Raw genomic sequence first — 21,334 nt, 5'->3', positions numbered from 1 at the left:
AGCAGTGTGTGTGGGTTTAACATCCACTCAACATATAAACTTCTATCTTGATAGCCATTATTTCAAGCTGAATTGAATATATATAGCCACCAAAAGTGAGTATACGTATTTATGAAATATGTACTGCAATCATGAATTTCTAAATCAAGGAATTACCTTATGAAAATCTACATCCAGCACGTGGGAAGTGGGTCCATATTTTTGAATTCATGTTCATGATTTTCTAAAAGATATTTCATCAAACATTCATGCTCCTGTTGGGCACTCATCAATCGGGACATTTTTTGTTTTCCCATCCGAAGTACCTCACAGTTATGCATCATATCCTTGTAAGGCATATCATATGTAATTGATATGGAAATCCTCCTAGCTTCATTAGGTGTGTCCGAAACCTACAATCATGATGTACGCTGTTAATCTTCTTATTTATATGAGAAGAGCTTCAAAGTTCGTAGTTTCAAACAATTTACGATGTAATAAACAGTTGGCATACTACTAATTCCAAAAGTTGATTAGCACTCAAAAGACTAGGGACCTCCATGGACAATCCTGGATTTTGTTTTATTTTACTATCAAATATTTCAATAATATTATCATCGCCAGCTGAAACTACTGAAGCATCCTATAAAATGCGAAGTAATTACATCAGTTGCTGCTAACAAGCTTAATTATAAACAAAGAAACAAGATATGGCCATTAGTTTCCTAAAAGATCCATCACTTGAGATCCATTTGACATACCTTTTCTGGTATATCCATGGTTAATTGGGATCCAAGTGGACACATATCATCTGGTGAGAATTCTTTTAGTAGCGCTTCCCTCATTGAGGATAATTCAGGCTGCACAAAAAGGCATCAGGATTATGGTGTATAGAAATGCAAATGTTTTATCTCCACATACTGTCCAAAATAATATTGACTTTGATATAACAAGTAGTAGCTTTACTTCTGATAAATTTACCAAGCTCCTGACAATTTCTGAAACAAATAATTCTTGATCTTGGTGGTTAAAAGTCGATAACTCTGAAAGTGTTTCTAAAGCCCTATCGGTATCTTCTTTTGATCCATAAGCGATCAGATTGTCGGGTGCAAAGCTGACAGCTTGTAACTTGTGATCGTCAATCACATCAAGGAAGGGATCAACCTGCATCCAGAATATAAAACTTCAAGGTTATATTAGATTATTTACTTCCAAGCAGGAACAGGATGCAGAAAAACTTCAGAACCAACTTACCTATCTCTGTAAGTACAGCCCCGGCACTATGGACAAGAGGGACAATGTTGTATGCTTTTGACGAAAACAGAATCATTGAAGTTGCCAAAGTAAATAGTGATCTACGATGTGATGGTGGCAATGGCCCTGCAGCAAAAAGTAGGAATTAAGAGCTGAAGTGAAATGCTTGATTTCCAAAACCATAGTCAATCTGTTCCTTCATGACTTACAGAATCATATGGTAAAACAGGAATTGTTCAAATCATTGATGTTCCACAATCAATTTTGTTTAATAAGTCTGTGTTAGTCAATATCAGATTGGATAGTCTTCTAAGGACAACCAAAATTGTTTAAAAGAAATATTCAGCAAATAAAACGTATGTTGCATACTATGGACCAGGACCTCATGGAACGAATTCTGCAAGACAATAAATTTGTAAAAGATGTTAAAGCCAAAGAATTCCCATTCATTAAAATGGAAAAAACAAATATTAGACAGAAGATATCAGCATTAATAATATTGACTAGACAGCTTTAAGCTTTTTTTTTCTGTTTTAGCAGTATCAGTATGGCTCCAGGAAAATTCACACCAAGTATAAGAACTTGTTAAATCATGGATGTTTATGACACAGTCATAAGGACAATTTGAGCATTGTTTATTGTAGCATTATGGAAGTATGATATTTCTAGCAGCAGAAATGAGTCCAGAGGACAATATCAAGGACCTATAGTATTACGATTATAAATGAAAAACTACTACATCAAAGTTGTACACAACATAAAAATGATCAAGGGACTTTGTTCCTGAAACTTGACCTCATTGCCATAACCAATTTATAAACATATAGACCAAGTTTTATCGATGCACATGTGACTATTGCTTGTTTGTGTTATCCCGGATTGTGAAAACCATATTTATAACACTTCACATTTTCCTTATTTTCAGCCCCCAGCCCCAAAAAAACATTAAATTCTTTTGAACATTCAAATACTCCAACAGTAAGCACCAATAATAATGTATCAAGTTTGCTAGTATCACATTGAAAAGAAACAACACAACAATCTACAAAGGGAAAGGACACCTTCAACAAGTAAAATTATCTAAACATCATAAAAAGGGTAAAAACATGGGAGTGTTCAATTCGTACCTTAGCTCTAGAATACAGAAGCACCAAGTTGTATGTATGAGCAATTGCTTCATAATTGACAGGCATATTTTAACTTGAGATAGACTGAGCCCAAATTGATGATAGCTATTTGATGGCTACTCAACTTGAGGGTTGTAGCCTCATGTGTGTTAGGAATAAAGAATTGAAACGAGAAAGAAAAGAAAAGATTTTATTGAGTAGTAAGAAAAGAACAGAGAATAGGAGAGAAAACTCTCCTCCTCCAAGGGTTTCCCCTTCACAAAGGATTTCTCCTTTCACAAAGAGCTAATGCTCAATCTACAAATGATAAGATCCCCCTCTCCTATCCTTCTTCCTCTATTTATATCTAATAAACCCCTCTAACTAACTCATTAGTAGTCTAACTATATTAACTAACTCTTTCTTCTTATATCCTAACAATACACCCCTCCAAAAAATCAACCTTGTTTTCAAGGTTGGAATATGAAAACTAGAATTGCACACTGAAACTTCCTCAAGTTTTCTCTGATTGCTGGAAGACAATTGCACCCCTTGTAGCTTAATTGGGAATGACCCATTGCCCATGCATGCAAACTGAGGTTTGGTGACTTCAGTGGTGGGAGGGACAAGGATGGACTCCATATAACTTTAATCAGCATGACTGGCTCAATACAATCCTTCTGGCTTAGTTCCATGGCTAAGCTGTTAGCCATAGAGGCAACAAAGTTTAATGCTAAAGGTTGACCTAGCAAGTTGAAATTCCAAGATTCCGATGCCATTGAAGTTCCAACTGTAACATCGCATTTTTCGTGAATTAAATTAAAAAGGTTTTTCATTTAAAATAAATAGAATTTTTAAAAAATGATGAGGCTTTTGTAATTAAATAAATAAGGAGAAATAATTTTATTAATTAAAATAATGGTTTGAGAGAAAAAAAAATTATTTATTCATTTGATAGGGAATAAATAGAGTTCTTTTTTATAAAATAATAAAAATAAATAAATAGAGTAAATAATGAGTTGTAAGTACCTTAACTATAAATAGAGACGTGTTAGGTCAGTTTAGTTTTCACATTGACGATGCCTCCTCTTCCTCTCAATTTCGTTTTTCCCTCTCCTCCTCCCAAAACCCTCTCTTTTTCCCGCATACCACCAAACCTATCTCAGAAAAACGACAAGACTCATTCACCGTTGGATCGTTATGAAATTTGAGCACCAGGTTCGCAACTCAATTCCGAACATTCTCACCGTTGAGAATTTTGAAAATATGTCAGAGCTGGGAGAAAAACCCTTTTTATCGCAACTTTTTCTCTTCTCGCAAAAACCCAAAACTCTCAGTAAAGCTAAGATCTCATATTCGTTAATCGTTGGATTGTCGTGAAATTTTGATATGTGGTTCGCAATTCATTTATGCATACCTTGGCCATTGGGATTTGCAAAATAATGTTCATGGAGAGAGAAAAATGAATCACATGAAGAAATACAAAATGAAGGCCTCAATCACTTATTCTCTCTAACGTTTGGGAACCCTATCAAAGCAATCAGAGAAAAAATTTGAGGAATCTCTGGAAACCATTTGAGATGCCGTTATTGTTGTCACAATGCACACATGAGCCCGCTTAGAGGTAAGGGATGAATTTATCGCAATTGGAGTTACAATGAATATTTGTAGGAATCCTTAGAGGATTAAATTGGGGTTTTTTTTGGGATTTTTATTGAATTATAATTTTTTCCTTTATGATTATAAATACAATATTGATGTTCTGATACGAATTGGTTGATAAAATTGAGTGTTATTGATGTTTTCACTTTTTTATACCTATAATTTGGATTAAATTGAGATTGTGAAATGGTGATTCAAATTGTGAGTATGTAATAAATTGAACCTGTGATGAATGGTGAAATAAATGCGTATTTAGATGTGTGTATTGAGTTGTGAGCTATGAACTGTGCAATCACACAATTTAAGACCCTTTAAGGGTGACGAGTATTGTGATGGGATCCACTGAGGGAACCCGACGAGTTAAAATGATTTTGAAAACAATTGAGTAGTTGTGTGTATTACATAGTTCATAGGTAAAGTGTATATGATTTAGGAGGTGTGATAACGTGTTAAATTAAGATTATACCATTGTAATTGAGATCGAGTGTATGTGATAAATTCAGTATGTATGTGATTGAGATATATATGTGCATTGAGATGTTGTGTACATTGAGTTGTGAACTATGAATTATACAATCTCACGACTATAAGACCCTTTTAAGGGCGACGAGTTAATGCTAAGACCTTTTAAGGGCGACGAGTTAATGCTAAGACCCTTTAAGGGTGACGAGTTAATGCTAAGACCCTTAAAGGGCAACGAGGTAAAACTATTTTGAGAACAATTGAGGAGTCGTGTGTTTTGTACAGTTCATAGATAGAGTCTGTGTGAAAAAATGTTTTCTGGGTTGGACTTGAATCAGAAGGGAGAGGCCCTGACGGACTCTTCGGAGTGTAAGCCTTGGGGGTAAATACACTCGGGTTGAGTGCTCCTTTAAGCCTATGTTGATCCCATATGGTTGGAGCATTCTTGCAAAACAGCGTGATCCTGACTGGTCTCCCTATGATTTTACCTAGTGAGAGTGACCTGACTTGCTAGTGTGTGGTTTGTCTTGTCATGTACTCATAGGCGCCCGACGAGGTTTTTCACTGACATGGTACCACATTGCATATAGGATTGAGTCTTAGTGTAGATGTTGCATAACTCTTGTGTATTGATCGATATTGATTGACTTGGTGATATTGTGTTTTAACCCTTGAGTACGTGAATGTTGTGAAAATGAATGAGATGTGTTATGTTGTGATGTGATGTTGGGCAACAAAATGGTGAAATGATGTGAGCTATATTTAAGTAAGTTTTATTTTGTTTATATGATATTTATACCTACATGTTATCTTGTTTCTCTCCATTAGTTAGGAATGTGATAACTCACTCCTTGTGTGTTGTTTGTGTTTGGATCCTGTGATGATCTTGAACTTTGTGTTCGGGGGAGCAGATGACTAGGTGAATTGCTTTAAGGAACCTTGTGTTGAAGGATGTCAAGACATAATGCTCTAATAGGATGTGACATTGGGGTATAAGTTTCTATATTAATTGTATGAAGTCTTAGACGGTCTTGTTTGAGCCGAGATGACTTTATTATTTATTTGGACAAGTTTGAATATGATGTAAAAGAAAGTGAATGTGAGCCTTTTACCCTGTTGAAAGGATTTTTTTTAAATGTGTTTTAATTTTTTTTAATTAATTATGATTTTTTTTCCTTTTATTAGTTCATATATGTATGGGGTAGAGGGTGTCACACCAACCACCTTCGTGATCGAATTTGGATCTAATAGTGATTCCCGTTTCATCATAATATTCTTTTTATGGAAATCTGAATCTTGAAAAGAATGAGACCAGGTTGCATCACCAGCTTCAACTTCCTTCTTGATCAAATCTGTTGTTGGGTTATCAAGACAATCGTTTATGCAGCCCATATTTGTCACTTTATTTTCCTTGTGTTTCTCCCTCTTTATCGATGGATCAACTTCTTCCTCCATAACCTTTTCAATCTTTGTTCCTCTTACTAATTTTGCTTCATCATTTTTGGTTTCTTCTCCACCACAAAGGGTATGGTTTTTTATTACTGAACATTCTTTATTTCTATTTTCTGATTTCAAGAACTGTAATGGGTCATTGTCACACTCAAAACTTCCACCCTTGAAATCAATTTCCCCTTCTATGCTTCTATCAAAGTTGGGTGGTTCCACCTTTCTTGTCAAAGAACTACCATTTGCTTCACTGCATTTTGACCCTCTTCCCTCCAAGCTATTTTTGTCTTGTTGAGAGGCATGGGAATCAACTTTTTCATTCAATATCTTGCACAACATGAGTTTAGCTTTGAAATGTTGATCCTCTCTTTCAGAACTCTATGGAAGTCTTCCTTTTTTTATGTTAGTTTCTATCTCAATTTTCTCTTCTTGTTTCAAGATACTCAATCTTTTTTTATGTGGGCTGATGTGTCATCATTTTCTCCTATTTCTTAACCCCTTTTGTCACCATTTTAATTACTGATTAACCTTAATTGTCAAATTAATTATGCAGTTTTATCATTTGGGCCTACTGGACTAATTTTGTGATTTTAATTTAATTTCAAGAGAATTATAAGCAATTGGGCTTGAATCTGAAATTGGGCTTGGACTTGAAGAGAGCAGACAATTTTATTATACCAAATCTTATCTTATCCAGATTTTATCTCATCTAGATATTATTTCATATCTAGATTTTATTTTATCAAATCTTATCTTATCTTGTCCAGATTTTATTTTATTAATGGGCTTGGACTTAAAATAGATTTGTAAGCTTTGGGGGCTGAGAACCTATATAACAGCACCAAGGTTTTAGTTTAAGGGCTCTTTTCGTTTTGGGGAGAAAGAATAATTTTAGGTTTTGCAATTCTAGTTTTTACTATTCACGTAGCAATAAAATTCGTTTTCTGCTTCAATCTGCAATTTCGTTTTATGGTTCAATCTGCAATTTCATTTTCTACTGATTAATGGAAGGCTAAGTCTCTAGCATTGTTTTCTCTTGAGGATCAAGCACAACTCTCTTTGAGGTATTATTATTACTATTGAATTCTAATCAGTTTTTCCTCTTCACCAATTACTCTGTATTTGTTGTTATTAATCCATGCATACTTAGTGCTTGATTAATTGTCTCTACGCTTAATTTACGTTCATGCTTAATGATCAGTTTCGTTCAGATTAATTGGTGTATGTGTTGCTTAATCACATAATGACAACCTTATGTTAAATTTCGCTTAGTAATTTAATTTAGGGTTGGATTAAGTGGTTGAACTGATAAAGGATAAATTCTCGTAACCTAGGATAAGAGACTTGCTTGTGAATCAAGGGGAAACAACATGTTTTAATTCTATTATTTTCTAATTCAAATTTGCTTGTTGTTTAATTTACAAAAGCAAACAACCCCCCCCCCCCCCAATTCGTTATTGTTTTATTACTATCTATTATGAACGTTTGGTTGACCATTGCTCGTTGGGAGACAACCTAAGATCACTTCCTAGATACTGCATTTTTAATGTTTATCTGATTCGGGTATGGCCTCGATCAAATTTGGCGCCGTTGCCGGGGAGCAGTGGGCCAAAGGTTCATAATAGTGTTTAGTTATCTTATTTTGTGTAGCGTTCTGTTTTACATTTCAGTTGCATCCCCTGTTTAGCGACTGTCTCAGCTTTGTGTTTTGCTGTGAACAGTGATTAGCGACTGATTTTGCAATTTAATTAGCGATTTTTGTTTTGATAGTTAGAGTTGTTATTTTTGGCTGATTTTTTGTGTGGTAGCTTCTTTTGATCCATATTTTGTGTGAAAAATACCAGGAGCACTTAGTGTGACAGTATTTGAGATAGACAAATTTTGGGAACTTGTTTTTAGCAAAACTTAAAACAGTCATAACTTTTGCTTCGGGTATCAAAATGACTATTATTATATATGCATTTGGGGTAGAAAAAAATCTCTCAAACTCTGAAATAGCCAGTTGTGGTCTCCCAAGCTCCAAAAATCAGCCATTTACTAAGTTTCTTTTTTCAAGTATTATTGTCCTATTTTTCTAAACTTTGCTTAGGTAGTTTTCATAGTTATACTTTGAATTTTTTTTTTTGAAAATTTTTGTGCTATCTTTTCATGATTTAGGGTGTTCCTCACAAAATTTCAGCTCGTTTTGATATCGTTTGAGTATAGCAGTAGTTTTACCCCCTTGTTAGGTGCTTGTTGAGAAACACATTATTTGCTGCATGTAGTGCATGACTAGGGGCAATCCAGGTGATTTACAACCCTTTGATCCTAAAATAGATAGAAGTTTTCATAGATTAGTTAGGCATAGTGTGCATCCTAGTCATTCTGTGCATTTTGAGCATTCTGAGCATTCTGTTGAGGTTAATTCTGAATATTCTGATTTTCAACATTCCACTACAAACTTTCATACTGAGAACATGGCTCAACCTCCACCTCGTGAGAGGACTCTTAGGGAGATGGCTGCACCTGATTTCACTTATGAAAGCTTGTGCATTCAATATCCTGATGAGGGTGTTCCATATGTTCTCAAGACTAGACTAATACATTTGTTGTCCAAGTTTCATGGTCTTGCAGGTGAAGATCCTCATAAGCATCTTAAGGAGTTCCATATTGTTTGTTCCACCATGAATACCCCTGGTGTCCAAGAAGATCATATCTTTCTAAAGGCTTTTCCTCATTCTCTGGAGGGAGTGGCAAAAGATTGGCTATACTACCTTTCTCCCAGGTCCATTTTCAGTTGGGATGACCTTAAAAGGGTGTTCTTGGAGAAATTCTTCCCTGCATCTAGGACCACTGCCATCAGAAAAGACATTTCAGGCATCAGGCAACTTAGTGGAGAAAGCTTGTATGAGTACTGGGAAAGATTCAAGAAATTGTGTGCAAGTTGTCCTCACCACCAGATTTCTGAGCAACTCCTTCTTCAATATTTCTATGAGGGACTTAGCAACATGGAGAGGAGTATGATTGATGCTACCAGTGGTGGAGCTCTTGGTGATATGACCCCTGATGAGGCTAGGAATTTGATTGAGAAGATGGCTTCCAACTCCCAACAATTCAATGCAAGAAATGGTGCTATTATTCTTAGAGGAGTCCATGAGGTGGCCATGGATTCATCTTCATCTACTGAAAATAAAAAGTTTGAAGGAAAACTTGATGCCTTGGTCAACCTAGTAACTCAGCTTGCCATGAATCAAAAATCTGCACCTGTTGCAAGAGTATGTGGTCTATGTTCTTCTACAGATCACCATACAGATCTTTGTCCTTCTTTACAGCAACCTGGAGTCAATGAGCAACCTGAAGCTTAATGCTGCAAACATTTATAATAGACCCCCTCAGCAGCAAAACCAACAACAGCAGAATAACTATGATATTTCAAGCAACATATACAATCCAGGTTGGAGGAATCATCCAAATCTGAAATGGACAAGTCCTCCACAACAACAACAACATGTCCCTCCTTTCCAGAATGCTGCTGGTCCAAGCAAGCCATATGTTCCTCCTCCAATACAGCAACAACAATAGCATCAGTCGCAACAAAGACAACAAGCAACTGAGGCTCCTCTTCTACCTTCCTTAGAAGAGTTAGTGAGACAAATGACCATCCAGAATATGCAATTTCAGCAAGAGACAAGAGCCTCCATTCAGAGTCTGACAAATCAGATGGGGCAGATGGCTACTCAGTTGAACCAAGCTCAGTCCCAAAATTCTGACAAATTTTCACAGACTGTGCAGAATCTGAAAAATGTGAGTGCCATCACCTTGAGGTCTGGCAACCAAATTCAAGTGCCTCCACCAGTAGTAGCACTTTCACCTGAACCTTTCAAGCATCATTCTACACCTGAAAAAGAGGATGAGATATTTTCACAAAAGAGAAAGCTTCCTAACAAAAATTTTCATGCAGGTGGACCTTCTTCTAGTAATTCTGACTTACAATAGCCTCTTATCCCTCTTCCTTTCCCACCTAGAGCAATTCCAAACAAGAAGATGGAAGAAGCGGAAAAGGAGATCTTGAAGACCTTCAGAAAAGTAGAGGTGAACATACCTCTGCTAGATGCCATCATGCAGATTCCAAGACATGCCAAGTTTCTAAAGGAGTTGTGCACCCACAAAAGGAAGCTCAAAGGCAATGAAAGGATTAGCATAGGCAGAAATGTGTCAGCATTGATAAGTAAATTTGTTCCTCACATTCCTGAGAAATGTAAGGACCCAGGTACTTTCTGTATACCTTGCATTATTGGGAACAGTAAATTTGAGAATTCCATGCTAGATCTAGGAGCATCAGTTAGTATCATGCCTCTGTCCATTTTCAATTCTTTATCTCTTGGACATTTGCAATCTGCAAATGTGGTGATTTATTTGGAAAATAGAAGTGTTGCTTACCCCGCAGGTTGCATAGAGGATGTGCTGGTTCAGGTTCGTGAACTTATTTTTCCTGTTGATTTTTATGTTCCTAATATGGAAGAGGGATTTTCCCAAGGTTCAGTTCCAATTATTTTAGGCAGGCCATTTATGAAAACCGCTCGAGCCAAGATAGATGTTTATGCTGGCACATTGTCTATGGAATTTGGTGATATTGTTGTTCATTTTAACATTCTTGATGCCATGAAACATCCATCTGAGGATCATTCTGTTTTTCGTGCTGAGATAATTGATCAGATTGTCGATGATTATATGTTTGATTTTGATTCTGTTCTTCATGGTAGGAAACATCCATTTTTATCTGATTTGAATACTTGTCATTCCTTATGCATTGAGTTTGAATCTGATCTTGTGGCTGACTTTTATGCTGAAAGTGAATTTGAACTTAAGTCTGATATTGTACCTCTTGATGTCGATTTTTTAGAGTCAGAATGCACTAACCATGTTGCAGGAAGTACATATACTTTTGACTTGCTTTATCAGGTACAGGCTGAGGAACCTTCTTCTTCTCCTACCCTGGTTCCTCCCACTATTCGGCCACCACCCACACCAGAGTTGAAGCCCTTACCTGCAACCCTCAAATATGCTTACTTGGAGGACAAGGAAAAATTTCCAGTGATCATCTCTGCCTCCCTTGCTGCTGAGAAAGAGGAGAAATTGTTGCTAGTTCTCAAGAAGCACAAGAAAGCCATTGGATGGACTTTAGCAGACATTCCTGGCATTAGCCCATCTACCTGCATGCATAAGATACTTTTAGAGGATGGAGCTAAGCCAGTGAGGCAGCCATAGCGGCAACTAAACCCCGTCATTCTAGATGTAGTGAAAAAGGAAGTGACCAAGCTCTTACAAGCTGGAATCATCTATCCCATTTCTGACAGCCAGTGGGTGAGTCCAATCCAAGTGGTTCCTAAGAAGACAAGTCTCACAGTGATCAAGAATGAAAAGGATGAGCTTATCCCCACAAGAGTGCATAACAGCTGGCGAGTCTGCATTGATTATAGGAGGCTGAATCAGGTAACCAGAAAAGATCATTTTCCCCTGCCTTTCATTGATCAAATGCTTGAGCGCTTGACAAGTAAGTCTCATTACTGTTTTCTTGATGGTTTTTCTGGTTATTTACAAATTCATATTGCTCCTAAGGATCAAGAAAAGACCACATTCACCTGTCCCTTTGGCACTTTTGCCTATAGGAGGATGCCCTTTGGCCTATGCAACGCCCCTGGTACCTTACAGCAGTGTATGCTTAGCATTTTCAGTGATTTTTCAGAGAGTTGCATAGAGGTATTTATGGATGATTTTACTATTTATGGATCCTCTTTTGATACATGTTTGGATAGTCTGGATAGAGTTCTTAGTAGATGCATTGAAACTAACCTTGTGCTGAATTTTGAAAAATGTCACTTCATGGTAGAACAAGGTATAGTTTTAGGGCATATCATTTCCAATAGGGGCATAGAGGTAGACCCTGCAAAAATAAATGTTATTTCACAATTGCCTTACCCCTCTTGCATGCGAGAGGTTCATTCTTTTCTTGGTCATGCAGGGTTTTATAGGCGCTTTATCAAGGATTTTAGCAAAGTGGCCCTTCCACTATCCAATCTATTGCAAAAGGAGGTGGAGTTTGATTATGATGACCAATGCAAAGAGGATTTTGATTGCCTCAAGCGTTCGGTGACTACCACCCCTATCATTCAGGCACCTGATTGGAAAGCCCCATTTGAGCTAATGTGCGATGCATCCAATTACGCATTGGGGGCTGTCCTTGCTCAAAAGATTGATAAGCTGCCTCGGGTGATCTACTACGTTTCCAAAACTTTGGATGCTGCTCAAGCAAATTACACTACCATAGAGAAATAGCTATTAGCGATAGTGTTTGCTCTTGAAAAATTTTGTTCATATTTGCTTGGTACTCGTGCTATTGTTTATACTGACCATGCAGCTCTAAAGTACCTATTGAAGAAGGTTGAATCAAAGCCTAGATTGATCAGGTGGATGCTTTGGCTCCAAGAGTTTGATTTGGAGATCCGTGATCGGAGTGGTGCACAGAACCTCGTGGCTGACCATCTGAGTAGGATTGAGAGTGTGTCTGAGGACACACCCATTCGGGATGATTTTCGGATGACCATTTGTACATTCTGTATAGCATTTATGATTCCTTCCCCACTCCTTGGTTTGCTAATATTGTGAATTATTTGGTTGCTTCTGTTTTTCCCCCCTTAGCATCTAAAGCTCAAAATGATAAAATTAAGAGCGATGCTAAGCATTATATTTGGGATGACCCCTATTTGTGGAAGTTGTTCAGTGACTAGGTTATTAGGAGATGCATTCCAGACCATGAGATTGACTCGGTCCTGCAATTCTGTCATTCTTCTGCACCAGGTGGCCATCTTGGCATACAGAGGATAGCTCACAAGGTGCTTGACTGCAGTTTCTATTGGCCCACCATCTTCAAGGATGCGTGGAGAATCTGTAGCAATTGTGAGCCTTGTCAGAGTGCAGGCGGCTGACTTTCATGGAGACAGCAAATGCCTCAACAACCCATGTTATTCTGTGAGATGTTTGATGCCTGGGCTATAGATTTTATGGGGCCTTTCCCTGTCTCTTTTAGTTTTGTTTATATTCTCTTTGTTGTTGATTATGTTTCAAAATGGGTGGAAGCCAAACCCACCAAAACTAACGATGCTAAGGCTGTTGTGGATTTTGTTAGATCTAATTTGTTTTGCAGGTTTGGAGTCCCTAGAGCCATCGTTAGTGATCAAGGCACCCATTTTTGTAACAGATCCATGCATGCCTTGCTCAAAAAGTATGGGGTCGTGCACAAAATTTCTACACCTTACCACCCCCAAACTAATGGGCAGGATGAGATTTCAAACAGGGAGATAAAAAGGATCTTGGAGAAGATTGTGCAGCCGAACAGAAAGGATTGGAGCACCAGGCTGGATGATGCTCTTTGGGCGCATAGGACTGCCTACAAAGCACCCATAGGAATGTCTCCTTATCGGGTTGTCTTAGGCAAGGCATGTCATCTTCCTACAGAGATAGAACACAAAGCTTACTGGGCTGTAAAAACCTATAACTTCTCTATTGATCAGGCTGGAGAGGAAAGGAAGTTGCAACTAAGTGAGCTAGATGAGATCCGTTTAGAATCCTATGAATTCCAAATTCTACAAGGAGAAGACCAAGAAGTTCCACGATATTTTGATAGCTAAGAAGGACTTCGTGGTTGGACAAAAAGTTTTATTATATAACTCTAGGCTCGGACTCAAGAGTGTTGAGATCAAAAGTAAATCCACAGATAAGAGCTTCAAGGTCAATGGACACCAGCTGAAACCATTCCTCACAAATCCCTCCTTAGTGGATGTAGTGGTGGAGGAGACCTTCTTACTTCACCCTACTTCTCTTCCGCCATGACTTAGGGAGTTTTCTTTTTCTGTCTCCTTTTTTACTTTTATTGCACTTGTCCAAATTTATTGATTTTTTTATTGTTCTTGATCTTATGATTGTGCTACATTGAGGACAATGTGTTGTTTAAGTGTGAGGGGGGGGGGAGATTGTTCATTAATTTTGTTGGGTATTCTAGTTTAATTTTATTAGGTTTTTTTTCTAGGTTAATTTTGTTATTTTGGTTTTATGTTTTGTGTACAACATTGCATGTTCCTCTTTGAATTTTGGGTTATGTACATGTAATGGGTAATTGTTTTTGAAATAGGATTTTATTGGCATTTTGTGAATTGAAACCCTTGTTTTTCTCTATATGTCAAGTTAGTTTTGAAAGTTCGAATTAAAAGTGATAGATTTACCCTTGGTGAGAATTTGAGCCATCATCATCTATTTTATTCGGTGTGTTTTGCCTCATTGATTGCTTGCACAATATCCTTGGCTTGACTCTTGTTGATACTTCTTGCTTCACATGCATGTTGGGAGATGATTTAGGCATTTTGTTCTTATAAGCCTCTAGCCAAATGAGCCTACCTTGAATTAATTCCTTTGATAGCCCCTTTGAGCCTATGTTCCCCTTTCTTTGTTTTGAAGCTCATTATAAGCCTTAAGTGAAAAACCATGATTTCACCTTACCCTTAAGGAATTTTGGAGCTTTGGAATTGTTTTGGGAATAAGTGTGAGGGGGGGAGGGGGTATGTTTCATTGGATGATATGTTTTTATTGGCCATTCTTGATGATGTATACATATATTGTCTAATTGTTGCTTTATTTTTCAAATGCTTTCAATTCCTACTGTTCACGTTAAAAAAAATACAAAAAGAATACAAAAAAAAAAAACAAAAAAAGAAAGAGAATGAAGTTGAATAAATGAGGTCTTGGTTTGAAGACTTGGATTGGTTGAGGATTTGGTTGATTTTGTTTTGGGTTTACTTTCTAAAGCTTAATTTGTAATTTTGGTTTTGGGGTTTACTACTTTTTTCTTACTTCCCACTTATTCCCCATTGCTCCTCTATCCCTTTCGGTTTTAGCTACTATCCCATACTTTCATCTACCTTGTCCTTGGCCCCATTACAACCTTAAAAGACCTTTTGATCCTCATGTGCATGTGCTTGTGATGTGGTTGTCAATTTTAGAGTCTTGCCAAGTCTATGTGGTGTTTGTTTTCATGGGTGCTCTGAGAGTAAATAGTAGCCTAGACACTTGAGAGATAGAGTGCATATCTTGTGAGGCTTTATCACTTTTCATTCTTGAGCTGATTGACTATCTTGCCATATTTGAGATGCTTGGAGGATTTTCATGACGGCCTTGATTATTTAACTTTTTACGTGTTGGATGTTACCCATTCTTTTCATTCTTTGAGATTCATTGAGAAATATGCAAGTGTTTTTGTGTCTGTTTGTTTCTTTTTAATGTCTCTGGATTTGTTCCTTGCTTTGCTTTTTGATTTTTCCTAGGAGTGCAAAATGCTAAGTGTGAGGGGATTTGATGTGTCATCATTTTCTCCTATTTCTTAACCCTTTTTGTCATCATTTTAATTACTGATTAGCCTTAATTGTCAAATTAATTATGCAGTTTTATCATTTGGGCCTACTGGACTAATTTTGTGTTTTTAATTTAATTTTAGGAGAATTATAAGCAATTGGGCTTGAATCAAGAATTGGGCTTGGACTTGAAGAGAGTAGACAATTTTATTCTACCAAATCTTATCCAGATTTTATCTCATCTAGATATTATTTCATCTAGATTTTATCTTATCTTATCTTATCTAGATTTTATTTTATCAAATCTTATCTTATCTTGTCCAGATTTTATTTTATTAATGGGCTTGGACTTAAAACACATCTGTAAGCTTTGGGGGCTGAGAACCTATATAACAGCACCAAGGTTTTAGTTTAGGGGCTCTTTTCATTTTGGGGAGAAAGAATAATTTTAGGTTTTGCAATTCCAGTTTTTATTATTCACGTAGCAATAAAATTTGTTTTCTGCTTCAATCTGCAATTTCGTTTTATGGTTCAATCTGCAATTTCGTTTACTACTAATTAATGGAAGGCTAAGTCTCCAGCGTTGTTTTCTCTTGAGGATCAAGCATAGCTCCTTTTGAGGTTTTATTATTACTATTGAATTCTGGTCAGTTTTTCCTCTTCACCAATTACTCTATATTTGTTGCTATTAATCCATGCATGCTTAGTGCTTGATTAATTGTCTCAGTGCTTAATTTACGTTCATGCTTAATGATCAGTTTCATTCATGATTAATTGGTGTATGTGTTCTTAATCACATAATGACAGCCTTATGTTAAATTTCGCTTAGTAATTTAATTTAGGGTTGGATTAAGTGGTTGAACTGATAAAGGATAAATTCTTGTAACCTAGGATAAGAGACTTGCTTGTGAATCAAGGGGAAACAACATGTTTTAATTCTATTATTTTCTAATTCAAATTTGCTTGTTGTTTAATTTACAAAAACAAACAACCCCCCCCCCCCCCAATTCATTACTGTTTTATCACTATCTATTATGAATGTTGGTTGACCATTGCTCGTTGGGAGACGACCTAGGATCACTTCTAGATATTGTATTTTTAATGTTTATTTGATTCGGGTATGACCTCGATCATGGGATACCATAGTGATCTCTGAATCTTTTGATTAAAGCTGTGGAAAATGACTCCCAATCTGAATATGGGTTTTTTTGGATCCAAATGTAGAATCAATGTATCGCAACACACTCCATGCTCATGAATGCATATTGCAGCTTATGGAATGAAGGAATTTCTTGTACCTTAAAGAATTTTTCAGCCCTAGCAATCCAACCAATTGGGTTTGTCCCCATGAGCATTGGAAGCTCCACTTTCTTAGATCAAATTTGTGCTTCCTCCATCTCTAACACTAGCTCTCCCTCGAAGATTCGACAGGTCGAACCAATTGTTAGGAATCAAGAATTGAAATCAGAAAGAAAAGAAAGGATTTTATTGACTAGTAAGAAAAGAACAGAAAATAGGAGAGAAAACTCTCATCCTAGGATTTCCCCATCGCAAAGAATTTCTCCTTTCACAAAGAGTTAATGCTCAATCTACAAATGATAAGATCCCCCCCTCTTCTATCCTTCTTCCTCTATTTATATCTAATAAATCCCTCTAACTAACTAACTAACTCATTAGTAGTCTAACTATATTAACTAAGTCTTCCTTCTCCTTATATCCTAACACTGTGTTCAAGCAAAAATGTAAACCATGACCAAAGCCAACATAAAATGGTACACCAAGGTTAGAGTGGGTGTATATGATCCAAATTAATATTACAACTATAGGACCTTATCCAGATCCATAATGTATAATCATGAATGCAAGGCTCATCAAGTCCTTATTAGCATTGTCTTTGGTAATTTCATATATTATAGTAGGTTGTAGGGTGCTATTGACACTGTACACTCGACTATAGGTTGATTTCAATCTGTTCAGGGTTCCACCATCGCCATGAGCTAGTACCAGCTCTCCAGCAAAGTTTTCTTTATTATATTGACTTAGATTTTCACTTGAAAACCCTTTCTCTTGTCTTAGCTTCCCAAATAAGGCAGTTGAAGAAGAGAAAACAGAGACTGCTCTCAAGAGTGTTCATGGAACACCCAATGCTTTCAAGTTAGATACAGGAAAGCATAGGTGAGGACATATAGACGCTGGTACAAGAACAATATAAAAGATGCGGTGAGATCCGACTTTGGTTTCATGATCTGGATGGACCATAGTCATGAGTAGTTGATAAAACAATGCCTCAGGGAATGCCTAGAAAAGAAAGAAACATTTTTGCAGTAAATTCAGTCGTGAAACTTAAAGTAGCCAAGAAATCGAGGAAGGAACTAAATCATGGATATTCTATCCTTGCCTTGTTTTTATAAATTTGGCAAGGAAGCTACAATTTGAGCAGTTCTTTAGACTGCAGAGACTACAATTCTCGATATTACTGTAACAATTGAGATATTCTCTAACATCACAACCATAATGTCAAGAATTTGGCATGCTTCTCCAACCTTTCCATGATCAGCATCTTAGTCGTCTTCTATTTTAATATAACTAATAATATATCAATATGACAGATGTTGTTATGAGTCATTTAAAGGGTCTTATTTATTTAAAAAAATTATAGGAAAAATGGCTTTACTTTGCCTTTGGATTCCAAAAAAAAAAAATAGCCATTGAAATGGAAAAGGGTCCAAATTTCATGAAAAACGTGTAATTTGTAGAAAACCACAATTTGATGAAAATGTTAATGATGAAATCAAACATTCTGTTGAAGATTCTTCCATAGAGACTCGATTTGAACAATTTCCACAATATGAAACTATTTTTGGTTTTTTATTTATATTTAAAAAATTTAAAACTTTAAGCGAAGATGATCTGAAAAAATATTGTATTAATCTTGAAAAGAATTTATGATGTGTGAACATTCAGATATTGATGGTCTAAATTTATATTTAGAATTAAAAGTATAGAGAGAAATATTAAAAGATGAAATTGCTACACCAATGGAAATATTAAATTATATAAAAGGATTGGAGTCTTTTCCAAATGTATGCATTGCTTATAGAATATTATTAACAATACCAGTAACGGTTACCACCACTGAAAGAAGTTTTTCAAAATTAAAATTGCTTAAATCTCATCTAAGATCAACAATGTTACAAAATAGATTGAATGGATTAGCTATTTTATATATTGAGAATGAAATATTAGAATTGTTGGATTATAAAACATTGATAAATGATTTTGCCGCTCAAAAAGTTAGAAGATTAATTTTAAAATTTGAAATTTATATTTCACTATTTATTTTTATAAAATTTTCCTTAGGCCTAAATTTATGTAGACACGGCCCTAACAACCAGAATTCTAAAGGAGATGAGAAAAATCTCACACACAAACACAAGAGATTTAACAAGGTTCGACAAGTGTGTCTACATTCTCAAGAGCAGAGCATAATTGTTTCTTTTTTCTTATTCATAAATAATGGGGTTACATTAAAATATATAATATACGCGTATGTTATCTTAAATTGTGCACATTATCTTTCCATGTGCATTATCTTAAATCACGTACAATATCATGCATACCATGGGGGCTTTACCACTGCACCCCTAACCCGCTTCGTAATCCAACAGCAAGTGGTCCTTACGCTCTACTTGAACATTTGTCCGCTCATAAAATATGAGTCATGCACAACAATCTCCACCCTTGTGAATATTTAGTCCCTGGAAGATAAATGGCAAATCTACCGCGGTCTCCTAGATTAGCGGTCTTGTCATTGAACAACATTCAACAAGTCCAAGCAATGCTTGAACTTTTCAATAGTGATTGCCTTGGTTAGCATATCAACTTCATTCTCTGAAGTGTGAATTTCCAGAGAAAAAAATGACCATATGTCATCAACTCCTTGATCTTGTGGAACTTCACATAAATATGCTTGGTTTTAGCATGATACACTTGATTCTTTTCCAAATCGATAGCACTTTGACTATCACAATGCTATTGAACTCCACCTTGCTCAATGCCCGACTCTTTCACTGGCCCTGCTAACCACAACTTCCTTGTTAGCCTCTACTATTGTCATGTACTTTGCTTTAGTTGTTGACATTTCCATAAGAGACTAAATAATGGACTTCTAAGACATACCTTGTTTTACACCTTTCTATCATCCAGATCACCAAAATAGTCAAAATCCACATATCCCACAGCTGAAGGATCACCCTCTTAACTGCCAAACTTGTAGATTTGGCTTACATCATGTGTCAAATTTGGTCTAGTGCACACCATAACATACATCAAGCAACCAATTTCACTAACATAAATTGACATGTACTCCACCTTAGCATTTGTCTTCGAACATTGATCTACATAAAGCTTGAAGTGTTTTGCTAATGGAGTACTCACAAGCTTTTCATTGCTAATGTTGAACTTGTCTAACACCTTCTCAACATAGCTTTGTTCTGAGAGCCACAACTGTTTGGATTTCATGTCCATATGAATCTCCATCCCAAGAATCTTCTTGGCAAGACTCAAGTCCTTTTATGTCAAACTCTTTGCTCAAAAATGGTTTCAACTCACTCACATCACACAAATGGCTACTAGTAATCAGTATATCATCAACATGCATACACTAGTAGAAGAATAAAAGAGCCATCATCAAGGCTCCTCACATAAACACAGAAATCCTACTCACATCGTCTATAGTCAATCTGAAGCATGTATTAATCAAACTGTTTGTACCATTGTCTTCGAGACTACTACAATCCACACAAAGACATCTTTAACATACAAACCAAATGAATCCACCTTTACTGAATCCCTTTGGTTGTTCCATGTAAGTTTGTTTATCTATATCACAATGAAGAATGGTTGTCGATCTTCAAATTCATCTGCTCCAAGTAAATGTCATGATTGGCTACCAAGGCTAGCATTGTCCTGATAGAAGTGTGTCTTACGACAGGGGAGAAAATCTCATCATAATCAACCCCCTTCTAATGTGCATACCCCTTTGCTACCAGGTGAGCCTTGAACTTTTCCTTTTCTTTTTTTGATACTAGAGGTTTCCTCTTCTATGCCCATTTTCCCTATGACTTTTTTGCCCGTTGTAAGCTCAACTAGCTACCATGTTTGATTCTTTTGCAAGGCTTCATCTCCTCCTCCATAGCACCCATCCATTTGTCTTTCTCCTGATTGTTCATAGCTTCTTGAAAGGTAGAAGGATCTCCAACACTAGTGAGAAAATCAAAAGCAACCAATTTAGCTAATTCTTCAAACCCATATTGGATAACGAGTTTCATGGTGAGATGATTTCTATCTTAAATAAGATTGTACTCTTGATGTGGTCCACCTTGACTCACTGATCTAGACTCAAGTGTGGGTGTGGCCTCAAGTCTTGGACTACCTAGTTCTTCCCTTTCAAAAATCATCAACAACTGCTCAAAGTCCACCTAAACCTTCATGGAGCTAGAGGAAGCTCCACCAGACACTGGCATAGTTGTGATGCAATCTTTCCAAGGAGGGGACCCATCACCAGAGCCATGGCCAAGAGACTCCAAGAAAATTGGACTAGGGATGAAGGAGAAAGTCATAGGATTCTCATGAGCCTTAGGATAGATTTTGGGCCCATAGGCTAAGTAAGTATGAGTCCACTTATCTTTGTACATATTAGATTAGGGTTTCATTATTTTTTTGGGCCTTGTATTTAGGGCTTCATAGTGTAGGAAAGGTACCCCACAAGTTTAGGTACCCTAGTCATGTAGGATTTTTCAACCCTTGTATTTTAGGGCACCTAGACTAGTTTTTGTATTAGGAGTAGTTTTATAATTTCACATGCATTAAGTGAACTATTTGATGTGTGTGTTGGGAGAGAAATTTAATTAAATTTGGAGAAGCTCAATCCAATTAAATTTTGAACCAACCTAAGGGGGAGATGAACATTTGCTTGCTACACCTCATTGCCACATCATATAGTCACACTTTGTGCATGTCCTTCATACTTTACATGCCTCGTGA

The 21,334-nt window shown here is 36.5% G+C and overlaps 1 non-coding gene and 1 pseudogene across 1 annotated transcript; both read right to left on the bottom strand.

Moving 5' to 3' along the window:
• Positions 1–716: 716 nt before the first annotated feature.
• Positions 717–20,619, bottom strand: LOC106794804 (protein SEMI-ROLLED LEAF 2-like; annotated as a pseudogene).
• Positions 8,744–8,850, bottom strand: LOC112998206 (small nucleolar RNA R71). The gene has a single exon (XR_003263246.1). It is a non-coding gene; the product is annotated as a small nucleolar RNA R71 (small nucleolar RNA).
• Positions 20,620–21,334: the final 715 nt, after the last annotated feature.

This window comes from Glycine max, chromosome 10, assembly GCF_000004515.6.
Source record: "Glycine max cultivar Williams 82 chromosome 10, Glycine_max_v4.0, whole genome shotgun sequence".
In the NCBI taxonomy this organism is placed as follows: Eukaryota; Viridiplantae; Streptophyta; class Magnoliopsida; order Fabales; family Fabaceae; genus Glycine; species Glycine max.
Note: the sequence above shows the minus strand (reverse complement) of the source record. Positions and strands in the feature narration are given on the sequence as shown.